This window comes from Tachypleus tridentatus, chromosome 2 (genome assembly GCF_004210375.1).
Source record: "Tachypleus tridentatus isolate NWPU-2018 chromosome 2, ASM421037v1, whole genome shotgun sequence".
Classification (NCBI taxonomy): Eukaryota; Metazoa; Arthropoda; class Merostomata; order Xiphosura; family Limulidae; genus Tachypleus; species Tachypleus tridentatus.
This window is the reverse complement of record NC_134826.1, coordinates 5,400,810-5,422,935: the sequence shown is the minus strand read 5'-3', so window position 1 is coordinate 5,422,935 and position 22,126 is coordinate 5,400,810. Positions and strand designations below refer to the sequence as shown.

The 22,126-nt window shown below is 32.2% G+C and overlaps 1 long non-coding RNA gene across 2 annotated transcripts in view; it reads right to left on the bottom strand.

The window, feature by feature from the left end:
* The window catches only part of LOC143237514 (uncharacterized), a 113,966-nt gene extending 92,931 nt beyond the window's left edge, over nt 1-21,035 (bottom strand). Inside the window, exons 1-2 of one of the 2 annotated variants that reach the window (XR_013020121.1) lie at nt 20,784-21,035; nt 14,790-15,210 (exon numbers count right to left, since the gene is read on the bottom strand). This is a non-coding gene — a long non-coding RNA (uncharacterized LOC143237514). Of the gene's footprint in view, nt 1-14,789; nt 15,211-20,783 lie in introns of those variants that run through there. The other variant, XR_013020119.1, reaches the window with a different exon arrangement.
* Nucleotides 21,036-22,126: the final 1,091 nt, after the last annotated feature.

Here is a 22,126-nt window from a genome sequence, read left to right as displayed (position 1 = left end):
ACGGTATTCATGGTATGTTTGTTTTAAACTTTTGCAATTATGCATTTTATTGAAAGTTTAAAACTAAAAAAAAAAAAAATTGTACAGCGCGATGAACATTAAACCTTACGGGTTTAGACTCCCTCTGTGTTCATACTGACAAAATCTTTATGTATTCTTAATACAAACACTTAATAAACACACCCTTGTTTAACCATGAATTGTGTGTAATACTGAAGTCGTTTGCGTTGTTGTATAAGAGAAGTAAACACGCCCATATATTGTGTTCACTTTCTTCGGCCGTATCACACGCTTGTTGTTGACTCGCGGAGATTCGCGTGCTCACACATTATCCACTGAGGCATTATAATGTGTAACTGAGTTTAATTAAATTCAACTTATTAAATACAAGCATCTGTTGTTCCCAGATATATTCAACTTAGCCATGAAATTTAGAATAGAAGTCTCACATTCTTAAGAATTAATTACGTTTAAATGCCAGTTAGAAGCTGCTAGTTTCACACCGCAGTTGCTTATTGCTGGTAAACTTCAAAGTAAAATGGCTGAAAGCTCCACGGTGGCTTGGTTCGTCTACGTTTATCTACTACTAGATTTTTGTTTCTTTGGCATATATTTGCACAGTGGTACACAATGGCTATCTGCAGTAGCCGTTTTTAATTTTGAACTGATAGATCTGAGGGAAGAAAACCGTCCAACAGCATCCACCGCCAACCTTTAGTCTGCTTTAATCGAAAAGAGAGATTTGACCGCCACTCTTATAACGTAACTATAGCCACAAAGTGCAGAGCGCAACAGAGACGCTAACCATGAACCAAACGAATCCATACTAACGGTAACAACAGACCATGCTCGGCCTTTTTAAGACAGTACTGCGCAAATTGTGTTTCTATAAGTTGCATACTTATACCTGTGTGTTTATTTTAGAACATTTTGCACAATTTTAATACACAAAGCTACGAGTTTTTAAGATGAATAAAACACACTGATTCCAGTCAGACATAATATATATTTAAACATTAGCAACAGCTTTTGCTAATTCTTACAACTCTAAATAATGGTAATATAGTTTCATATTTTGTCTACTATTTAGCTCTGTTCTTCGTAAGCGAACGTGCAATACCGAAACGTCTTCATCACAATATAACATCCATTCTTTAAAATAGATCATTTTTGATCCATTCTCACTACTGTTTGAGCTCATATCGTAGCACAATAACGTACAGACCTACACGTTAACCATCTGTTATAAAGTATATTACAGTTAACAATAACTTACAGACCTACACGTTAACCATCTGTTATAAAGTATATTACAGTTAACAATAACTTACAGACTTACACATCAAACCTGCTATCATGTCTAGTACTGTTAACAACAACTTACAGACTTACACATCAAACCTGCTATCATGTCTAGTACTGTTAACAACAACTTACAGACTTACACATCAAACCTGCTATCATGTCTAGTACTGTTAACAACAACTTACAGACTTACATATCAAACCTCTGCTATCATGTCTAGTACTGTTAACAACAACTTACAGACTTACACATCAAACCTCTGCTATCATGTCTAGTACTGTTAACAACAACTTACAGACTTACACATCAAACCTCTGCTATCATGTCTAGTACTGTTAACAACAACTTACAGATTTACATATCAAACCTGCTATCATGTCTAGTACTGTTAACAACAACTTACAGACTTACACATCAAACCTGCTATCATGTCTAGTACTGTTAACAACAACTTACAGACTTACACATCAAACCTGCTACCATGTCTAGTACTGTTAACAAAAACTTACAGACTTACACATCAAACCTGCTATCATGTCTAGTACTGTTAACAACAACTTACAGACTTACATATCAAACCTGCTATCATGTCTAGTACTGTTAACAACAACTTACAGATTTACATATCAAACCTGCTATCATGTCTAGTACTGTTAACAAAAACTTACAGACTTACACATCAAACCTCTGCTATCATATCTAGTACTGTTAACAACAACTTACAGACTTACATATCAAACCTCTGCTATCATGTCTAGTACTGTTAACAACAACTTACAGACCTACACATCAAACATCTGCTATCATGTCTAGTATTGTTAACAACAACTTACAGACTTACACATCAAACTTCTGCTATCATGTCTAGTACTGTTAACAACAACTTACAGACTTACACATCAAACCTCTGCTATCATGTCTAGTACTGTTAACAACAACTTACAGACTTACACATCAAACTTCTGCTATCATGTCTAGTACTGTTAACAACAACTTACAGACTTACACATCAAACCTGCTATCGTGTCTAGTACTATTAATAATAACTTACATATTTACACATCAACCGTTTATTATAAACTTTATTACTGTTAACAATAACTTACAGACTTACAATCAACCATCAGTAATCAAGTCTATCACTGTTAATTATAACTTACAAACTTACACATCAGCCCTCTGTTACCAAGTCTATTACTGTTAACAATAACTTACAAACTTACACATCAACCCTCTGTTACCAAGTTTATTACTGTTAACAATAACTTACAAACTTACACATCAGCCCTCTGTTACCAAGTCTATTACTGTTAATAATAACTTACAAACTTACACATCAACCCTCTGTTACCAAGTCTATTACTGTTAACAATAACTTACAAACTTACACATCAACCCTCTGTTACCAAGTTTATTACTGTTAACAATAACTTACAAACTTACACATCAGCTCTCTGTTACCAAGTCTATTACTGTTAATAATAACTTACAAACTTACACATCAGCCCTCTGTTACCAAGTCTATTACTGTTAATAATAACTTACAAACTTACACATCAACCCTCTGTTACCAAGTCTATTACTGTTAATAATAACTTACAGATTTACACATTAACCCCCTTTAAACGAGATTGTCTGTATACAGAGCAGAAAAACATGTGACGTCAAGGGATAATCATTTGGACAGGATATAATAAATAGTATATATATCATAGATTTCGAATGAAGCGCTTTAATCACCAGGGCAGGACATGCCAGCTTCAAAGTATTCTAACCATAAACCGTTTGGAGATTAACGGAGTGGAAACCTGACCTAGAATCACCAGCCCCGAATTACACTTCACACAAAAACAAACATTTTTTACGCCCAACACACTGAAAATATGTGTGTGTTATGTACATCTTACGCACTGTGTGATTGTTTACACCTTACACACTAACAGCTGTGTGCATGTTTACATCTTAAACACTGACAGCTCTGTGCTTATTTACACCATATACACATGATCTGTGTGTATATTTACATCTTACACAATGACATCTGTGTGGATGTTTTAAAGTATATATATATATATATATATACTTATTTTCTGATTCTAGATATAGCTCATGATTTTAAGAGAGAATCGATTGTATGTGCCAGTGAAAACTCGGGTTCTCCAAGCAATGGTAATCTTGAAGAGCAAATATGAAGTTAAACTGTCAGTTGAATTAATATGTTTACATTACTTCTGTATGTTTGGTTAGGAAGTTCTGACTTCGAAACAATCGAACGTTTCGTACGTTTGATGTTTTACTTTTATCCAAAAAATAATCTAATTTTTCAGGAAGTCTAGCTTGGTACTTTTCTCTCGTGTAATATTTACATGTGTGTTTGTATTTCGGTTTTACCTCCCAATTTCATGTACACCATTAACGTTATATCTCTATTAAAAATAACTTGGATACAGTGTCAGAAAAATGAATGATGTAAGAATATATTATTTATTTTTGTCCCCGAAGTTCATTATCTTTGTTTGAATAATTTGACTGTGTAGGTCGACAGAAGAAAATTAGACACACACAGATACTGCAGCATATTGTAAAGAATAAAACCACAGAACGAAGTGGACATAATGTCAACAATTAGTGTATGGTAAATTATCATTAACTGTTGTGTAAGTACTTTAGCAACAACATGAAGAAGCAATTATTTAATATTCATTTGTATTTTTTTACGTTTAATACAAGGTTTGTAACTATCAAACCCCTAATTGTGCATTAAGGCTAAGTAGTTATTATATATCACATTACTTTAACGAAGTAATTAATATTCACAAGCTAAAACAAATTACGATCATTTCTGGATAATAACTTTTATAGATTTCGTATAAAATACACAAAATACAACGTTCTTTTTGCTGTATTACTGCTGTTTTTGTTCTGACACATCAAAGTCTTAAAGGCAAGGTACTGTTCTTGAAAAAACAAATTACCCGTCATCCTCTCTTTCATGCGTGTAAAACGTAAGCAAAACATTCATAAATCATATTGTTCGTCGAATTAACAACATTCATAAATAATAATACAACATGTATAATTTGTGTGTTTTTTATAGTAAAAGTTGGACTTCGGGTTTAAGAAAACGTGATTTATCCTGTTTTGTAAATTACAACACGTGATATTTAAACAACTTCGTAACGATAACGAGTTAACTGTATCAATAATAAATTAAAATATCATGGTGGTGTTACACAGCTTCAAACGATTTAGTGTTTTATAGATCTTAGCAATAAAGTTAGGAAAAAACGAAACTTCACTTACTGTATAGAAAGTAGTAACTATAATAAACATTTATCGTGATAACGAGAAACCCACTTGAAATAAAAATATTTGTTAACCTGAACACTGACCTAAGAAGGTCAAACGTTGTTGTCTGCTTTATTAGTAAAATTGTTATTTCCAATCCCAAATATAATAAACTTTTTTTTTTCAGTCAACGTTTCGCCATTGCATATTCATAAGGGCTAGTGGTGTAAGAACTGTTTATTAGCTCTGATGAAGTACAATGGCGAAACGTTCGTTAAGAATTCTAATTCTATTCATTGGTATTTTATACCCACCAGTGGCATATTTAGGTAGGGGCTAGAAGAGGCTCCGCCCCAGGGCCAATGGTATTAATGGGAGCCCATTGATAATTTTATTCTATGTAAAATTACGTGGGACGTAAAGCCCACAAATATTATTAGTCCCTAGGCCCACACATCCTTAAATCCACCACTGATACCCAAAAACAATTGTTGCATACTTCAAGTAAGCGATATCGAATTTTCCTCCCTTATATCTTGAGAGGGACAACAAATAAATCTCTGTTGAAGATGCATCCTTTGGGTTCATTGGAAACCAACACTAAAGTGTATACCCGACAGTACCAATGCGTTTTACTTTCCAATACACGTGTATAAAAAAATAACAGTTTAATTTGATATCAGGCGAATTTAAACGGAAAGCCTTTTTCTGAACTTTAACAAGTATTGTTAACAGCCATAACAAAAAGACCAACATATCGACAAATACTAATTCTAACGTGCTCGTGGGAAGGTCATCTCTCTTGTCCATCGTGTAGCTTTCTGCTTAATTCCAAACAATCAATCAGATGGTTGTCCGAGTTATCATATCCTAGCTTCTACAATTATAAAATAAGAGCTTACAGGGAGAAATTATATTCACAAGTATAAGTAATTTCTAACTTGGAAAGTCCCAAAACATTTGTATTTTTAAGAATCGTTGTGTTCATACATTTGGATAGGATGAATGTCTGAGTGTGATGGAGAATGGCACTGATGTACAAGCCAACATTTACTTACTAATTCTAACAATCGATAAACCTATGCATATTTCGCAGGTGACCATGTTGTGTCTGATCATGTCGTCAAAAGCAACATTACTAACAACAGATACAATAGCTTCTTGCTTATCACAAAAGGACGCGTCTCAGCTATATGAACCCAGATATAAATGTTTAGTAGTGTCTGCTTCTAGGCCTGAAGCAAAGGAAGCAACTGTCTGTTCGCTTTTTTTCCCAAAACTGAGGGACGACGACCCTATAAAGAAAAATTGTAACATCACAAACAAAAGAACCGCCATCATTAGAAAAGCTACTCCATGCCATGTGGATACAGGTACATATGTTTGTTGATGTTTCAATTCATGTGTACACAGGTACATATGTTTGGTGATGAGTACAGAGGTATTCATGTCTTTAACACTTAGTAACTGTCAATTACACTCGTTGCTATGTTTTTGTGACATAAAAAATGAAGCGGCCATATTCCCCTATCCTCAAGTTTCCTTCGCCTATGATATATACACGTGTGTATGTCCGAAAAAATGCGATTAACGAAGAGAATACACAAATAACAACACTTAGAAATTTAATGTTTTTTACAAAATTGAGAAGTAATTTTTCAGCATTCTATAATAACCTGGTGCACAAGAAAAGCGGTAATAAACTTCATGTTCTGTACACATCAGGCAGCTGATTGCTACTTTCCACGTATATCTAGGCTTAACATGAGGTAAAAAACGAGAAACACTGCATTTATTTTATTTTTGAAACTCGTCTAGAAGAAATATGTCAAGGGACTGGAACCCCAACGGTTAGAAACTACTGTTAAGCTATAATACGTAGTAAAGCACTTGAAATACACAAAAAGTAGAAAGGTTTACCGTAATTACAACCTGTTCATATCACTGCAAATAACAATGTCACGTGGCTAACAATCGAGTTAACCAAGCATGCCTGAAGTTAGACGATGATGTAACAACACTTAGCACTATTATGACAACCACAAAATTTACCGATGAAAATATCATGTTGACAGATTATAGAGAGAACTGTATGCATAGCAATAGAAAGTCTGGACTTGAGATTATTATATAAGATCACGACACTGGAACTTATTTGAGATTGAATATAGAGAGTGGTTTAATGTTACGACAATGAAACTTATTTGGGCTTGAATATATAAAGTAATTTAACAATGGAAGCCAAGTTGTTCTTGAATGTCAAAAGGAGTATCATATGACCTCACGTCATATTGATAATGACGAGAAACCCACTTGAAGAAAAAAATGTATTATCAAGACGAGTGGTATAGATATCAAAACTTTAATTAACATGAAGAACAGAACAGTGTTTCGACCTTCTTAGGTCATCCACAGATTAACAACGCCCCCTACAGTCTCGTCCCTAAGACATGCGCCCAGCAACAATCAGTCGGAAACTTTCTTTGTTAACTCGAAGTCGACCTAGGAAAGTCGAAACGTTGTTCTGTACTTTATTTTAATACCCATAACAGCCAGGCTCCTGCTAGTATAGCGGTAAGTCTCCGGATTTACAACGCTAAAATCAGGGGTTCGATTCCCCTCGGTGGGCTGAGCAGGTAATCCGATATAGCTTTGCTATAAGAAAAAAACACATACACAATAATATCAGCCGTCTTGAAAATACAAAGCGTTATATTAACACGTGGATGTAAAACCTGGTATAATGCTAAACATAAGATAAATATCTAGTCGAGTGATGCGATTTCTTTGCAAATTCTAAAAAACAACAAAAACCCTTATAGCAGCTTTATAAAGTCATTTTTGTACTAGTAATAATAAACAGTGCTTTTTTGATTTACAACTGGTTTGCATAGAATTCAGTTCAATCCGTCAGAGTAAACACGGGGTTCTTTAGTATTTTATCTTTATTTGTTTATTTTATTTTTTCTAATCCACTTCCACCGTGATAAAGGTAAGTACCCGTTCAAGGAAACCACTTAAGTAATATATGTAATTTTATGCACGCATGCGCAATGAAGTATTTTTCTGGCGGTTTCTGAGGCGGAGTGAATGGTCTTTGTAACATTTTTAATATGTAACTCCGAGATATTTTATACAATTTTAATCAAAATAAAATTTATACAAATTTATAACGTATCGGCGGAAGTCTTAACTAAGTTTCAATATATATATATATGTGTGTGTGTGTGTGTGTGTGTGTGTATACGTAAACGGTGTACCCCAACAAAATGTGGGTGTTATTTCCATCAATACCTGAAAATATCGGAGCACATTACATAATGACCCACCGTATAGTTTGTACCAGGACGTTGGATGTTTGTTTTGTGGTTTGTTTTTCTTTCTTCTCTCTCTCTCTGTATTTCACCTAAGGTTTGGATATGTTAGGTAAAGTCCACTATATTCTTGCTTTTGATGTACACTGTTTATAAAACTTTTCTTTCTTAATAATTGTCTAGATATACTATAAGAGTTAAGTGATATTTACTTTATTTAAAAATGTTTTGTGACTTGTATTAGCTCATTATTAAACGTTGTTATACGTAAAAATTAAGCTAGATGTTTCATAACTATACTCTAATTATACTATTCCTAAAAAACAAAATGAACATTTTGTTACCTATATGTCATATAGTCTTACACACGTACTTAACCATGCATACGAATGTTTTGAGATGTGAATACGATCACCTTCGAAACCAGTGCTATCGTCTGAAGTCCACACCATACTTTATGTGTCTGACTAACAGAACTCTACAGATGTACATCTTGAACATAGAAAATGTTGCAAACACTGACGATTTGTTCAGTTTTGTGTTTAAAAAAAATGTATCTTCAATATCAACTTTGTGGTGATATTAGTATCAACTCTATAGTGATATCATCAGTATCAACTCTATAGTAATATCTTCAATATCAACTCTATAGTGATATCATCAGTATCAACTCTATAGTGATATCATCAGTATCAACTCTATAGTAATATCTTCAATATCAACTCTATAGTGATATCATCAGTATCAACTCTATGGTGATATCATCAATATCAACTATATAGTGATATCATCAATATCAACTCTATAGTGATATCATCAGTATCAACTCTATGGTGATATCATCAATATCAACTATATAGTGATATCATCAATATCAACTCTATAGTGATATCATCAGTATCAACTCTATGGTGATATCATCAATATCAACTATATAGTGATATCATCAATATCAACTCTATGGTGATATCATCAGTATCAACTGTATGGTGATATCATCAGTATTAATCCTATGGTAAGATTTTCATTATCCCAGGGTTCTGTAAATGTTCATTTTCTACGTGTGAAAAATAAGATCTAACCCTAACGTGTCGATAATTGTACAACAGTCAAACATGTTAGGGTTAAGTAGACACTAGTGGTTTGTTTTGTTTTGAATTTCGCGTAAAGCTACACGAGGGCTATTTGCACTTGCCGTCCCTAATTTAGTAGTGTAAGACTAGAGGGAAGGCAGTTAGTAATCATTACCCACTGCCAACTTTTGGTATACTCTTTTACAAACAAATAGTGGGGTTGAATGTAACATTATAACGTCCCCACGGCTAAAAGGACGTGGACTGGAACTCGCGACCCTCAAACTGCGAGTCAAGCACTGTAACCACTTGGCAATGCCAAAACAAATACTAGTGATCTTTTCAAATCGTTTCAGATGTATTTACTGAATCACAAACCTGTACTTCAAGCCATAACATTTAATGGTATTTTGATAACTTCGAATAATAAACTTAATGATTTTCTTTTCTTTTATTCGCACGTCAACTGTATTTTACTGTGGATGGGGTGATGCATTTAAATTTTAATTATAGATGGCGTGAAAGTTCTCTTGAGCTTTATTGTTGTTATTTTATTAGGGCAAAGCTACAAGTGAGCCATCTGTATTTTGTAGGGAATCAAACTCCATATTTTAACGTTTTGAGTCTAAAACATCACCGCTTACTCACCATGTGACTTAGAGATCTATAGAAGCAGCAGTTATCTTTTACGAACAGAATAATGTTTTATTCATTATAATATCTTAATCAGGAACTATTCCACTGGGAGCCGAGTGCGGCTTGCGGTATTACCATTCATGGAGTATGAACACTAGAATTTTTGATTCGTGTCCCGTTCTCATAGAAAAGCACTATACACTTTGGAGCCATAAGCTATAAAAATGACAGTCAAGTACCACAATTTAATCAGATAAAAATAGCCCAAAAGATTACGGTGGGTGCTATTGACTAGTTGCCCTTCTTTCAGTCTAACAGTACAAATTAAATTTGCGCGAAAATTATGAAATAGTGTGTAAATAGGTGTGTGTTTATATATACATATACAGTTTAAGTATTCTGTAACTGTTATAATAGTGTTGAATTAATTTAACATAAGAATAGAGTGACACCACGTGACGCTGAGTTTTATGTGAAAATGTGCCTCTGTGAAGACTCTGACGTTATTGGTAGATAGTTTCTACCTAGAATTAGTTAGAACTGGTAACAATATAGGTAAACTCTTGAAAAATAACAGGAGATTTGGAGTATCTAAGGTTATGTCTTAGACGTTTGAATGTAGACTGCAACCGGCCATGCCAAACTTTTCCAAAAAATACCAACTAGAACCAATCGTACCAAACCTTTATAAAAAATATCAACTGCAACTGGTCATACCAAACCTTTCTAAAAATACCAATTAAAACCAGTCATTCCAAACATTTATAAAAATACTAACTACAACTGATCATACCAAATCTTTAGAAAAAAACCAACTGCAATTGGTCATACCAAACTTTGTAAAAAATACCAACTAGAACCAATCATATCAAACCTTTCTACAAAATACCAACTGCAACTGGCCATACCAAACCTTTGTAAAAAATGCCAACTTCAACCAGTCACACCAAACCTTTCCAAAAATGCCAAAATTCCTGTATTAAACAAGACTTAAGAAATTAGATCTCGTGTTAAACCACATCTAGCAGGTTAGATCTGGTGTTAAACAATAGTTGATAGCTCAGGTCCTTTCTTTATTAAATTTAATAACGAATTTTTATCTTATGTTCAGCCTCTTTTGATTTGGAATAGAATCTCTACTTTTTGAATGAAACTCAGCTGTTTTCTCAGAGGATGCTATATATTACAAGTATGGTGGTGTGGTTATTTTGAAAACTTCTTTTAGAAATTTCATAATAATATTCCTTACCCTTTTTTATTTGGGAAAACAATACGTAGTTTTGTAACTCTCGAGTCTAGCCTAATCTGCGTAAGCTAGAACAAAATTTTCTAAGAAATTGATTCGTGTTTATTAAGCAATAGCCCAAGGTTTAGAGGCCTTACTCTGTACAAGAACAAATCTCTATGAATTTAGCTAAAACAATATTAATTTTGAATTTATTTCACATAAAAACTGCGTTATGGTTTGCCGAGACATTTATGAGCGGTCTAATGAAATCTTTTTTTTGCTACAAAGCTATAGTAATGTTTGTCAGATTTATCTAGTTTCCAGAAATACTTAATAACGGAAAAAAAATTTACTTTGAAAGGTAACATGAGAAACCAATGGAACGAAACACTTACAATAACGTGAACAACCTTAGGAAAAATTCAATAACATACTATAGTTTTCATATGGTTTTATTATTCGATTTAAATCATTCCAAGGAACATTTCGCAGACAAACATAAGGCCAGTGGGTAATTATGGGTTTTTAGTGCAAAGCTAGAAAAAGGACTATCTGCATTCTATTCTCCGCGGGGAAGGAATCGAACCCAGAATTTTAGGGTTGTAAATCCAAATATTTACTACTAACCGTCGAAGGACAAAAAGAATAAGAAATAACATAACACTTATCATAATATCCTTAATACTAAAGACACTGTTGTTTGTGGAACTGCGCGAAAGCTGTGATGAAGGTTTTCTATATTATTCCTTTCTCATCTTGAAAATGTTAGCCTTGAAGGAAAGCAGTCAGTCAAGAGATGCCGTCACCTTTGTGGTTTGTTTGTTTGTAATTAAGCACAAATCTACAGAATGGGCTATCTATGCTTTGCTCACCAGTAGTATAGAAACCTGGTTTTTAGCTTCATAAGCCCACCAATTTACCACTGCGGAGCGACACAGTTTAAATAAATGATTTTAACCCCATGAAACGGGAAATATATTAATATTTTGAACAAGCAATACTATGTACAAATATGCTTAATTGTAAATGGATATATTTTTTTGAGATTTTAAAGATTTATAACTATAAATATAATTATATTAATCAAAGTGATTCATTAAACAATTTATTATTTATTTTAGTTTTGCCACATAAATTATGATTTTCTATTTTGTTTACACAAGAAAGAACGTAAAGTGTTATCTTGACGAAATGTACACTGAGAACAACGAGGGTGTCTTTGTGCTCGTTTTCTGAGATGCATTTTGTGTTCCTCAGATGAAAGATTTAGTAAAATAAATGACGACTCGGTCTACCTTTCTGTATGAGACCCTTGAACTGATTGTTTATGGCTTCTTAACATATGTGTTGTTGTAAGATCCCAAGTTTAGCGCTTTAAGAAAATAATTACAGAAGTACACGTCTATCTAGCGAGCAAACACTCTTTGGCAAAATTGAATATCATAAATAAATTATGCACGCACCATGTACAATAATACAATTATTGTAATATCTTGCTTCGAACCAACGAAAGAAACAACACCAAAATACAAGTCTTAATAATACCAAAAAAACTATGACTCGTATTCGAAAATTGAACTGTATGATATCAAACTAAACACTTTTCAGCTTTCCTTATAAGCTAATGTCACTATAGCGTGGACGGCTCTTGACATAAAATTTTCTTTTTGTCAAAAATTGGCTTTTTTTTTTTCTCCTTCTTCTCACGTGAAACCTTTGTAATGATTATGTTTCTTGTCGGTAACAGTGTTCAGGGTTATTATTATCGGAAGAGTGTATGTAGATGATATAAAGTTCACTGTAGTTTGATAAAAATGCTTATAATAAAAATTATCTATTCGAGTTTTACTACATAAACACGGTGGTACATGCACCTAACGTTTTCACAACAAGTTCTACTGTTCGTACAGAATGTTCGAAAGCAAAAATAAGTGCTCCATGTACCAAACATTTCACGAAAAAAACCAAAACAGATCGTGTTGTTTCTAATAGCATCTAATCCAATATCACGAAACACTGCATGATTCTATAATAAAACTTCTTTTTTTTTTTTTAACTACGAGAAAGGAAATCATCTGCTTGACGTAGCAAAGAAAATAAACATTCCGTTCTTGAAGGACTGAATATTTCTCAAATTAGTCACATAACCGGCAGAAAAGATTGAAATAAAAAAGGTTCTTGCTATAATTTGTTGTTAATATTCAAAACAAACAATTATTAACTGCGTTCACAATTATTACATAAGCATGTGCTCATATATTTGTGTATGTGAAAGGAATACAGAACTAATCTGTATTAGTTAGGCCTATAACTCAAACAAAGAATTAATCGAAATCAGTTGGGCCTGTCGTAATAAAGAACTAATTTGCATCAGTTAGGCCCATAATAATAAGCAACTAATATGCATCAGTTAAGCCTATAGTAATAAACAACTAAGCTGTATCAGTTAGGCCTATAGTAATAAATAACTAATTTGTAACAGTTAGGCCTATAGTAATAAACAACTATAGGCTTCATCAGTTAGGCTTATGGTTGAAATGATGGTTACTTACATTAAAAAGTCAGATTTTGTTGAATATAAAACAACTTTAAGTTAAACAATGGCACAGAACTCTTCCACTGAAAGTATCTGTAATCTGTGACGGAACTTAAAGAGGGAAAACGAAACGATAGGACGAAGAACATTATGTTTCGCACGATGATTCAAAAAGTATCGGTATATACTTACTTCAATATTAAAGATGTTTGAAAACAATGTATACATTCGTACACATAAAATATATTCAAGGTGCTATTTTAGGTAAAAGTTTGAAAATAAAATGATAAAAATTAAATCCACGTTTCGATTTTCCGTGGTGGATAATGTGGCTTTTCTTTACAATCCAAACAAACAATTCATTTATCCTAAACTGTGATTAATATATATTAGTATTTCATTACCAGTTCATAGTATTATTTGTGTTATAATATTATCACGATATCGTTGTTCATTTTCTAACACAATTAAAATTGTGATTGTATCAGATAAATTTATGAGTGGATATTCTAACTTCACTGTGTAGGTGTGTTATTACACCACTAACGTATTCTCGATATTTTGTAATCTTCATGCTCACAAACATAATATGGGTTTTGCTTCATTCATTCTAAAATATTTTGATATACCCTGTTTCAACATCGCTAATAACAGAATGTGTTCCTAAACGTCCAGACATCGCTGATAACAGTGTATTCTTCATTCGTAGTAAAGTATCTTGAAAACCTTCGTTTCAGACTTCGCTTATAATAGTGTTTTCCTCAACGTTCGACTCATGTCCTAACCACCATCTTTGCATTCATTAGTACACACAACTTATCCGTTTTTATGAAAAACTCTTGTAATTATTTATCAAGCTTTAATATTTCTTATAGAAATTGCTTTCCCTGTTATTTTAGCAGCTTGTTTTTCCACATTTAAAATATCAAACAAAGTAGAAATACCATTTTAAAACTTTTTCTTTTGAATAACGAACACCTTTAATTAAAGTACACTAGCTGACTATCACACAAATGTATACATATCGTTTCTCATTGTTTTTAAAGATGCATTTTCTATGTATATGTAATTGACCTGATAATAAGAACATTTAATGAAACATCCAAGCGTAGTAACAGAGAGAAAGCAAGGTATAAGTACTACATCTTTCCATTTGTAGCCCTCTATAATAATGCATTAGACAACCAATTTTCACGTTTAATTTGCATGTTACCGAACAAATAAGTGGTCGCTTTTAAGTGTTATTGGTTTATGTCCTCTAACATTGTACTTAGCACCAGTGTTAAGCTTCTAAAAAGTCTCTGTTAAACGTGATAACAAATATATGGTATATAGATAAATTTTGATACTGACAAATGCAGGTTGTACTAAATTTTCTAAAAAAAACAACAACAAAACATTTCATTATAAATTCACTTTAATAATTTCCTTTTTGTACACCAGAAATAGACATTTGAAATCTCTGTATTTATAAAGCGTATCTATATTACCATGTATAAAGAAATAAACCTAACATATCTTATCCTACATGTTACAAAACCAAATATTTTTCACCATAAAGATAGTTCACTTTGTTATAATGTCCAAAGTTGGTTTAAAGGTTCTAAACTTCTGACTGGTGCAGTTCAATACTTATTAAAGCACATAACTTATTACATTAAACAGTTGATTTGACTATATTAAACTTCTGGATGGTGTAGTTTAATACACATCAAACCACATAACTTATTACATTAAACAGTTGATTTGAAATGAATACACAAGACTCCTTAAATTTATGACACATTTTCGTAAAGGATATAACTTGTTGAATTGGAGCACATTTCACACCTGTAGAACAAACCTTGTTAAAATCAACATGTTAAAGTAAGATCTACAATTTCATGAAATGATCAGACATGCCTTGTAACAGCATGTATATCTATATACCTTAATATTGCACAGCCTATATAAGAGTGGTAATAACGCACGCGAGGCATAAAGACGACATTTGATTACATTACGATATTAAATAGCATATACTTCATTCTCAGAGATGCTGTAAAAAAACAGTATGACTGAAGTAATAAATTCTAGTAATAATTAAAATGATACCGTTTTACGATTACACAATTATTTCTGTGATCGTAAGGCCAAAACATATATCAAATACTGTTAACAAAACTGTTAGTCGATGGACACACAGTACGTAAAAGTAAAACACAGATGACGAACTATCTTGTACTCAGAAATAACGTTCATAATGTTAACCCATCCAATTATAAAATTTAGTAATTATAACTTCTTAAAGCAGGTAACTGTTGCATCGAGTATTAAAAGCTAATATTTTTATAACCTTGAAAGTATATAATTATTACATCCAGTACTAAAAGCAAATACTTTTATAACACTGAAACTATATAATTATTACATCCAGTACTAAAAGTTAATACTTTTATAACACTGAAACTAGATAATTATTACATCCAGTACTAAAAGTTAATACTTTTATAACACTAAAACTATATAATTATTACATCCAGTACTAAAAGTTAAAACTTTTATAACATTGAAACTAGATAATTATTACATCCAGTACTAAAAGTTAATACTTTTATAACACTAAAACTATATAATTATTACATCCAGTACTAAAAGTTAATACTTTTATAACACTGAAACTTGATAATTATTACATCCAGTACTAAAAGTTAATACTTTTATAACACTAAAACTATGCAATTATTACATCCAGTACTAAAAGCTAATACTTTTATAACACTAAAACTATATAATTATTACATCCAGTACTAAAAGCTAATACTTTTATAACCTTGAAACTATATAATTATTACATCCAGTATTAAAAGCGAATATTTTTATAACCCTGAAACCAGATAATTATTGCATCTAGTGTTAAAAGCTAATATTTTTATAATCTTTAAAGTAAATAATTATTGCATCCAATAACCTTATTTAATGTTTTTATTCTTTGAAACACTGTCGCATATAATAATCAGTTAGTCTTACTTTTGTTTTACTCTAATTCAGTTTCAAATAACATTAAAAGTATGTTAAGTTCGAAAGTCTACATTAGTATTAAAGAGCATTATTTGAACAAACAAAAGAACTGATTTTTAAACACACTGTCCGCTAAATAATAATAATTAGTGGTATTGTGGTGACGTATTATTTTGAATCATGGAAACGTTAGTATATTTGGACTTTACAACAAGCAAGCAGTTTGAAAGTTTATGTCACATAAACACAAAAGCACAGTATTTTTGCATTATACAGAGTAATATGTTAAATGTTAATACATCATAAATTAACACAGATTAAACGGAAATACCTGTTGTATAAACAATTTAAATATACGTAATAATGACAAGCTTATCAGATGTATATTAGTTCCTCTAGGGGAAACAGCTGTAACCATGAGTACTGATTCCGTTATTATTTAGTAATTATGGCACGTACTCTAGAACGGTTGGTATTCTAAACTTTCATTGTATGTAATACATGTGATGAGAAACGAACACTTTCTATAGTAGTAACAATAGTTTACATAAATAATTACGATTGTTGAAATTGTTTAACGCACTAAGAAACTGTAGCAGTAGGGCTAAAACATGTAAAGGGTTAGTCAAAACTAAGCGTCAACTGAACGTTGTTCATGCCAATGACTTATGTATCAAAACATTGACAGAGCCGGGTGCATCTCGTGAAAAGGAAACCATGACAGAGCCGGGGTGCATCTCGTGAGAAGACAGAAACCAAGTTTACCAGGTATTTTTATAGTTGATATTTTCAGACGTGCTTCATATGAGCACCTGTATTGCACGAGGTAAAAAACTTTGACACTATGTTTAACTCTGTCCTGAACAAACACTAGTAATACATGAAACTTAACAAAGATAATACATTTTACCTTGAAATGGCCCTTTCTAGCTTCGGTATTTTTTATTACACATCAGCCGTAGCTGTTAAGGAAATTACAACTAGTATATATGACGATGTCATATAACCTGAATATATCATCTTAACTTAATTCTTCTGCAAACTTACTAATGTATATAAAGTTTTAACAAGTCGCTTACATCACAAAGCAACAATCTGCATAACATACGTAATGTATATAAAGTTTTAACAAGTCGCTTACATCACAAAGCAACAATCTGCACAACACACGTAATGTATATAAAGTTTTAACAAGTCGCTTACATCACAAAGCAACAATCTGCAAAACACACGTAATGTATATAAAGTTTTAACAAGTCGCTTACATCACAAAGCAACAATCTGCACAACACACGTAGCTATAAAAATAGGCACTAAATATGTGTTAATATTCTATGGGCGAATAAGGTTGGAACTACTGATTAAAGCCAACTGTAATGTATAACAATGAGGATGTTACCAAGTGTTTGGATAAAATGGTAATTGAACTCAAGACTTGGAGAAGTTCAAGATATCCCGTATTAAAAACAACAGATACAAAGGCTGATGTTTTAATGGATACGAAACCTCAGCCCTAGTTAAAAACAACACAGTGAATATGGGGTAACAAAACGTAACACTTTAGTGTTAGCTGATTCATAATCTTTGTATTGAATTATATACAATCTACAAACGTATGATAAAACGAGACTTTACAACGCAACAGTACTTTCAAACAAACAATTTTTATTGAAAACTACGTGCCATTTATGTTAGTAGAAACCATATAAATTGTGGTTTTAATCCCATAAAATATTATTGTATTATGCTACACACAAGTCTGTGTTGGTGTGAAAGATTGTTATGTAAATTTTCAATCTTGTTAACAGTGTAAACCGAGATACATATACACAAATTATAAAATTTCTTGATTAAGTGTACGTTAGAGTAACAGAAGTGGTTAACACAGAGTACATTTGAAAATTAGGGAAAATATTGTTTACAGAATTTTCACAACTTATTCTTACTTAAAGGTAATTTGATGTTAATAATGGTATCCTAGGAATACTGTATGTATTAACTGGGAGCTTCTTGGTCCATGTTTCGATAATTAATGGTTAAAATAATCATTTAAGTAAACTGATAGATTTTTGTAAACTTTCGTTGTAAAAATATAATATAACATAATATAATATAATATAAGCATTCTGTACCCAAGCGTGGTAGAAAACAGTAAATCTAGTTTGTACATAATGCTATTTAAACTGAAGTGAAATAAATACTTTACACCATACTTTGAATTATGGAACGTGATAAATACTTTATGCTAGGGTTATCATAAAGATAAACTGTTTAAATATAATTTGGATGTTTTTTATAATAAAAATTCTACCAATATGTTGGATATGATCTAACCTATTTCAGTATGTTGATTCATGACTGTTACTTTCCAGTGAGGGCGATATATAGTAGATTTACTGGGTGATTTACTATAGTAGATTTACTGGGTGATTTACTATAGTAGATTTACTAGTAGATTTACTATAGTAGATTTACTAGTAGATTTACAAGGTGATTTACTATAGTAGATTTACTAGGTGATTTACTAGTAGATTTACTAGGTGATTTACTGTATTAGATTTACTAGGTGATTTACTATATTAGATTTACTAGGTGATTTATTATAGGTGATTTACTATTGGTGATTTACTAGTAGATTTACCAAATGATTTACTAGGTGATTTATTATAGGTGATTTACTATAGCAGATTTACTAGGTGATTTACTATAGTAGATTTACTAGGTGATTTACAATAGGTGATTTACTATAGTAGATTTACTAGGTGATTTACTATAGGTGATTTACTGTAGTAGATTTACTGTAGTAGATTTACTATAGTAGATTTACTAGGTGATTTACTATAGTAGATTTACTAGGTGATTTACTATAGTAGATTTACTAGGTGATTTACTATAGTAGATTTACTATAGGTGATTTACTAGGTGATTTACTATAGTAGATTTACTATAGGTGATTTACTATAGGTGGTTTACTAGGTGATTTACTATAGGTGGTTTACTAGGTGATTTACTATAGTAGATTTACTATAGGTGATTTACTATAGTAGATTTACTAGGTGATTTACTATAGTAGATTTACTATAGGTGATTTACTATAGTAGATTTACTATAGGTGATTTACTATAGGTGGTTTACTAGGTGATTTACTATAGGTGGTTTACTAGGTGATTTACTATAGTAGATTTACTATAGGTGATTTACTATAGTAGATTTACTAGGTGATTTACTATAGTAGATTTACTAGGTGATTTACTAGGTGATTTACAATAGGTGATTTACTATAGTAGATTTACTAGGTGATTTACAATAGGTGATTTACTATAGTAGATTTACTAGGTGATTTACTATAGTAGATTTACCAGGTGATTTACAATAGTAGATTTACCAGGTGATTTACTATAGTAGATTTACTAGGTGATTTCTTATAAATAATTTCATGAAACAGCTATATTCACTAATGATTGCACTGTGTTTTTGCTAGATACAACATATCTACATTACATATACAACAACATACACACATTTTCTTACTGTATCAGTGTATGAATAACTACCAATTCACGATAATTAAAACAAACCAAATAAATAAAAAAATATGGTTACGATCGCCCATGTTTTAATTTTTTTCTTACCTTACAGTAAAAACAAGGGTTATAAAGTGAAATTCTACAACAGTTCACCGGCTTCAATTGTATAGTGAGTCTAAAATAATAACTTGGGTCAATTTTTCTACTTTTTTTTCAGAGTGAAATGATTTTATAAATCAGTTTATTAATAGTGTAGAGTCTGCCTGCTCTGTCAGACTTCAATTAATTCTGTTGTCATAGTGGTGCACGCTCTGCTAATCTGCTTCACAGTACTTATTAAAAAGTCACATGACCGAAATCACCTCGGTATTAATAGAAATTGACGTGTAAAATGACCACGTGCTGTGCGATAAAAGTTTGATGGTTTTCTACGTGCACTAACACTGAAAATGACTGATGCATTTCAATCAGAACTACAAAGAAATATATATTTTATTGTTTATTGTTAGTTCTAAAGTTTCATTATTTAGGACTATCTACAGGCTTGTAAAATGTTACAGCTTGTGCCTACGACAACGGATTACAGTTAATAAAAAGTAAAACATAAAAAAACGGATGCAAAACTTACGTAAAAAATTTAAGGACCAACTGAAAGTAAACAATGCTGTAACACAAAACCGTCCACAGGTTGGTACCAGGAAATGCTAAGCCTAACATAGTATGTGCTTCTCGTAGTTTTAAGCCTCAATTGTCTACTGCCCTTTATAGATGTTTTATGTTAACAATTTTCAAAATTAGTGCACTATATATATATATGTACATATTAGAAAAAAAACAACAACAAAAAAAACACACGAAAGTGTAAACTTGTGCTACCTGTTTTTCGTACTATGTACTTGCGAAGTCGCTCACTGAGCCGACACCAGTGGTCGCTTGGAGTCAGGCTACGTACTCGTGATTGCACAGATGGAACAAATGAAGAGTCATTACACCGAGACACTACAGTGAAACTAGTGCTTTCAGAAGTGGAAAGAAACAGACTTATATATGTTCAGATTTTCTTCGAAAGATGATTTCATTGTCCGAGATGTTGACCAGACATTACTATGACCAGATGGAATGGCTGTCACAACGGGCGTTCAACGTCGGGAATTCAAATACCCGCCGTCTAGACAGCATCAACCCTTGAACCCAGACAACGCTTCAGTTGGTAGTACGGTCAGTGCGATAACTCACGACAAACAGTTGCAGGGAGGTTACCTGAAAAGCGCTTGTGTTCACAGTAAAGTCGAGACAGAATATCGTAAAAAAAAAGAAAGAAGAAAACTTACACCAACTGTTGGTTCTAAGTTTGAATGTGAATATGTTTGATATATGGTGTTGACGAAGCTCATGGTTTTGGAACAAGGTAGCCGTTCCCTTATCGGACGTAGGCCTAATGGTTGGTTCCACTGACAGATTTTAGGCTAGAGTTATGTATGACTAATAGTCTAGAAAGTCGTATAACATTTGCCAGACACTACGTCATATAGATAAAAGTAAAGCAACAAACAACACATGTACCCCTCCACGGCGTGTCACAAGTTGGTAAGATTATAAATCTATACTTACTTTCACTGAATGTTTTGTATAGCACACAGATATATATGTATATTAACTAACTGTTGACACAACTCGTGGAATACGTTACAACCCTCTGTGTATAAACTAATTACGTTTGTTTGAGTACGTAAATCGTCTTAAAAACAAAATTATGTCCTCGTGCTTAAATTATTTTGTGAAATGCTTCAGTACAGACGCATATCATGCAAGGTCTATCATTCCCGTAACATAGTTAAATTCGTGACCACTTTGCATGTTTTAAAACTGACAGTTGCATCCACAATACAATAGGATTATTGTCAGCAAATTATTATGAATAATTATCAGAAGCCTAAGAATTAATAATTTATATTAATATGAAGGATTATAGCATTCGAAATGCCATGGAATCACCGTAACAACAAAAAACGTTGCACAGTATGTCACGAGTTTCGAAATTAATTCCGATAACTTAAATCTTAATGTTACATGTTATTCAAATATTAGAAGACAATGCATGTTATACTTTGTTTCTTCCGGTAGCACAGTAGTAAATAGAATGTTTTAACTGGAGTCCAAATGCTATAACAGTGAAGTAACGCTCAACAAATAACGTTATCTCTAAACAAGCTCAGGTT